This window comes from Mandrillus leucophaeus, unplaced genomic scaffold (assembly GCF_000951045.1).
Source record: "Mandrillus leucophaeus isolate KB7577 unplaced genomic scaffold, Mleu.le_1.0 Scaffold496, whole genome shotgun sequence".
Lineage (NCBI taxonomy): Eukaryota > Metazoa > Chordata > Mammalia > Primates > Cercopithecidae > Mandrillus > Mandrillus leucophaeus.
In genome coordinates, this window is record NW_012105320.1 from 46,752 (window position 1) to 51,667 (window position 4,916).

The window sequence follows — 4,916 nt, forward strand, 5'->3', positions numbered from 1 at the left end:
GCTCAAGCAATCCTCCCACCTCATCCACCCAAGTAGCTGAAACTATAGGCATGCATCACCACACCCATCTAATTTTTAAAAAAATACTTTTTGTAGAGATAGGGTCTTACTATGTTGCTCAGGCTGGTCTTGAACTCCTGGACTTAAGCGATCCTCCTGTCTTGGCCTCCCAAGGTGCTGGGATTACAGGAATGAACCACTGCATCCAACCTAAAGCAACAAACTTTTATTCTCTCATACTGTTTCTGAGGGTCAGGTATTTGGGCACTGCTTAGCTGAGTGGTTCTGGCTGAGTCTCTCAGGAGGTGGCACTCAAGATACCAGCCAGAGTACAGTCATCTGAAAGCTTAACTGGGGACGGAGGGTTTGCTTCCAAATGGATTCACATGGCTGTTAGCAGGGGGTCTCAGTTCCTCGTCACGTGGGCCACCCTGCAGGGCTGCTCACAGTGTGGCAGCTGGCTACCGCCAGACCAAGTGATCAGAGAAAGAAGACACTGAGATGGAAGCGGCAGTGCCTTTTTTTGTGTGTGTGGCCCAGGCTGGAGTGCAGTGGTGATCTCAGCTCACTGCAACCTCCATCTACCGGGTTCAAGCAATTTTCCTGCCTCAGCCTCCCAAGTACCTGGGACTATAGACGCACGCCACCACACCTGGCTAATTTTTTGTATTTTAGTACAGACAAGGTTTCCCCATGTTGGTCAGGCTGGTCTCAAACTCCTGACCTCAAGTGATCCGCCCGCCTTGGCCTCCCAAAGTGCTAGGATTACAGGCGTGAGCCAACGTGCCCTGCCTGCCATGTCTTTTATAACCTGTTCTTGGAAATGGCATACCCTCACCTCTGCTCTGTTCTCTTGGTTACACAGACCAACCCTGACCCAGCTTGTGAGGGGACTACACAAGGTGTGAAAGTCAGGAGGTAGGATTGCTGGGGGCTTGGAGGCTGGCTGCCACACGCAGAAGCGTGTATGAAGCACCATTGGCGTGCCAGGCACAGTGCTAGGCACCTAGCATGCATGATTTAATTCTCATAGTAATCTTATGAAATAGAGTCATTACCCTCATCTTCCAGATGAAACTCAGAGGTAAGTAGTTTGTTGAGAGTTACACAGCCTGAGAGTGGCAGGGGTTGGATTCAGACCTGGGTTGGTGATTAGAGTGTTGTGTTTAAGAAAAAACAGCTTCAAAGGATTGTTCTGTGTGACCTTGAGCATGTTCTCACCCTCTCTGTTCTTTCCATCACCTGCTACCTTAGGCTAGCATTTCTTTTTTTTTTTTCCTGTGAAGTCCTTTTTTTTTGTTTTGGTTTTTTTTTTGTTGTTTTGTTTTTTGTTTTTTTGAAATGGGGGTCTTATCCTGTTGTCCAGGCTGGAGTGCACTGGCATGATCGAGGCTCACTGCAGCCTTGAACTTCTGGGCTCAAAGTGATCCTTCTACCTCAGCCTCCCAAGTAGCTGGGACTACAGGTGTGTGTTACCATACCTAGCTAACTTTGCTGGAGTGCAGGGGTGTGATTTTGGCTCACTGCAACCTCCGCCTCCCAGATTCAAGTGATTCTCCTACCTCAGCCTCCGGACTAGCTGGCATTACAGGCATGCACCATCCTGCCCAGCTAATTTTTGTATTTTTAGTAGAGATGGGGTTTCACCATGTTAGCCTTGAACTCTTGACCTAAGGTGATCCACCTGCGTCGGCCTCCCAAAGTGTTGGGATTAAAGGCGTGAGCCACTGTGCCTGGTCAAATTAAAAAAATTTTTTTTGTAGAGATGGGATCTCATTATGTTGCCAGGCTGGTCTCAAACTCCTGGGCTCAAGTGATCCTCCCATCTTGGCCTCCCAAAGTGCTGGGATTGCAAGTGCGAGCCTCCGTGCCCGGCCTGGACTAGCATTTCTCTGTGGAGTCTGAATCAGGACTTTCTTAGATCCTGGCCCTGTCCTAGACCTGCCGAGTTAGAAATTGCAGTGGGTGGGCCCCTCGCTGCCTTAAACCTATGGGAATAAGATGAAGTGCCTTACCCCAGGGGAGAGCAGGAGGCAAACGTAGGGATGAGGTCGGGATGAAAAAGGTGTGTGGCTGCCACCCAAGGATCTCAAGGATCCCTCTAGCATACGGGGATCCGGTCAAGAAAGGCCTCTGGATTTCCTTGGCACTTCCTTCGGAGCAGGGTCCTGCACCAGCAGTCTGCAGGCCACCCCCACAGGGTGGTTCCGATGCCATCAACTCCAGATGGCAGGCATATGTGACACTGGGACATTACTGAGCTCCTAGTGGGCGTGCAATAAAACCGTCCTCTGGCTGTGGTTTACTGTTTACCTGGGGTCTGGAGGTGCCATAATTAGAAAAAATAACAGGTGAGCTTCAGGGTCGCCCGTGGTGAGCACAAGTCCAGGATAATTACAGTGCACATCCCAGCCCCTGGCCAAAGGCCGAGCTGTTGGCTTATTTTTGCCTTGTGCCAAAGCCAGCTCTGTCTGTACCTGAGACACACACAACAAAAGGAATGGAGAATATTGATGAAGCACAAATGTTTGCCCTGTAACAGCCTCGTGGCAGGACAGTGGGATGGGGAGAGAGTGGGCTCTGGGGTCAGCCAGACCCAAGTGTGCGTGCCAGCTCTGGTGTGCCTTGGCTGAGGCCTTGGGGATGTGGCTTCACAGTGTCATGGTGAAGGCTCCACAGGAGGGGATGTAGGGGTCCCTGGCACCCTGGCCCACTGGCAGCTCAGGATGATGAGACGTGATTGTTATTGGTTACTGATGTGAGTGTCATTACTGTTGCCGACACTAACAGTCATTGTTATGAATATTGTTAGAGTCCTTCTGGACGTGGCTGTGAACAAATTAGGACTGAGGATTCCCAAGCCTGTTTTCTGGTCTGCAAAATGGACACTTGATATTGATATCTATTCAGAGCGTCTCTAGGAGGATTAAATAAAGGAATGAAAGCGAAGTGCCAAGCAAGTGGGAATCAAATCTGAAGCTGTCACCCCTCACCCACCATCCCCAGTCTCTTTTCTCCCCTCTGCCACCCCACAGTGCCTTGACTAGTTTTTGCCTGCCTTCCTTCCCTCCTTCGTTCCTTCATTCCTTCCTTCCTTCCTTCCTTCCTTCTTTCCTTCTTTTCTTTCTTTCTTCTGTCTGTCTTTTCTGACAAGGTCTCGCTTTGTCACCCAGGCTGGAGCACAGTGGCACAATCTCAGCTCACTGCAACCTCTGCTTCCTGGGTTCAAGCAATTCTCCTGCCTCAACCTCCTGAGTAACTAGGATTATAGGTGTGTGCCACCATGCCCGGCTAATTTTGTATTTTTAGTAGAAATGGGGTTTCACCATGTTGGTCAGGCTGGTCTCAAACTCCTGATCTCAGGTGATCCACCCACCTCCCAAAGTGCTGGGATTACAGACATGATCCTCCGTGCCCGGCCTTGACTGCGGTTTTAAAGCAGGATTCAGAGTGTGTTCACTTAGAGGGCCAGGGGATGGGCAGCCTGAATGATAATAGTAACAACAGTAACAGCCTCCGTTATTGAGCAGGAACTGTATGCTAGGCACCTTTTTTTCTTTGTTTGAGACAGGGTCTCTGTCACCCAGGCTGGAATGTAGTGGTGCAGTCTCAGCTCACTGGAGCCTTGACCTCCTTGGGCTCAAGCTATCCTCCCACCTCAGCCTCTCAAATAGCTGGGACTACAGGTGTGCACCACCATGCCTGCCTAATTTTTTTTTTCTTTCTGTAGAAATGGGGTCTGCCCATGTTGTTCAGGCTGGTCTCGAGCTCCTGGGCTCCAGTGATCCTCCCACCTCGGCCTCCCAACATGTTGGGATTACAGGCCTGAGCCATTGCAGCTGGCTACTAGGCATCTTAATGTACTACTGCCTCGGTAAATCTCAGCAGCTGTGGGATCCATATTTTATAGCTAAGGATAGATCCACAGAGATGAAATGACTTCCCAGGGGTCACCCAGCTTATAAGCGGCAGAGCTGGAATTCAGATGTGACCCATGTGGCCCAGAGGTTGTCCCACTAGCCTTGCCCGCTGCCCCTTGGCCACGAGGAGCCAGCACTGTCACCCCGGAGCCAATGCTCCCGGGATCCAGCAGATGCCTTTGCAGCCATGCATCTGGTCCCTGGGAGTGGGTGGATGGCACCACCTGTGTTTCTGGCAGGGAGTGAGGCCGGATGGTTCTGTGTTCCGGACGGGACCTCGCTCACACTCTGCTGTGCGTGCCACCCTCAGAGGATGGGGATGAATCACAGCAGAGGGGGCCAGCTTAGTCAGCACCCCATGCTGGTGTCTGGGCGCTGTTTAGAGACACTCCAGCTGTCTCCTCTCTCCCCTGTCCCTGACCCCCGCCTCGGCTGCCAAGTACGGTGGTGCAGGTTGCACCTTGTGCAAGGGCACCTGGCTGAGGGGGGAGCTGGAGCTGAACTCCAGCCAGCATTCTGCTTGCCAAGTTGTGTGTCTGGCAGTGCACTGCATGTGTCCAGAGGATTCTGCAAGTTGAACCCTATCCTAACATGGGCAAAGGCATCAGAACGGGAGGCATTTGGTTCAGGAGCTCTAGAATTTTACACCTGAGCGAGGTCATCTTGTTGAAGGCCAGCCTCTGTCTAGGAACGTGGCCTCAGTCACATGCCTATGGGGACAGACCTGTGAAGTAGGTGGAATGTGTGCCCCCTTACCCCAGTGCCATCCCTGGGCAGTGGGGGATCTGCACAGCTGGTTCTTTTTTGTTTTGCTGTTTTTTTTGTTTTTTGTTTTTTGTTTTTTGCTTTTCTTGGGAGGGAGTCTCGCTCTGTCACCCAGGCTGGAGTGCAGTGGTGCGATCTCGGCTCACTGCAACCTCTGTCAGCCTCCTGGATTCAAGTGATTCTCCTGCCTCAGCCTCCCGAGTAGCTGGGATTACAGGTGTGTGCCACCAC

At 51.5% G+C, this 4,916-nt stretch overlaps 1 protein-coding gene across 5 annotated transcripts in view; it reads left to right on the forward strand.

Annotated features, from left to right (window-relative positions):
- Positions 1-4,916, forward strand: part of ZMAT5 (zinc finger, matrin-type 5) — a 42,987-nt gene that overhangs the window by 11,263 nt on the left and 26,808 nt on the right. Inside the window, exon 2 of one of the 5 annotated variants that reach the window (XM_011995699.1) lies at positions 3,568-3,686. The exons of 3 other annotated variants lie outside the window; for them this stretch is intronic. The gene's annotated coding sequence lies outside the window, so the exon portion shown is untranslated. The remainder of the gene's footprint in view (positions 1-3,567; positions 3,687-4,916) is intronic. One more of the 5 variants, XM_011995698.1, reaches the window with a different exon arrangement.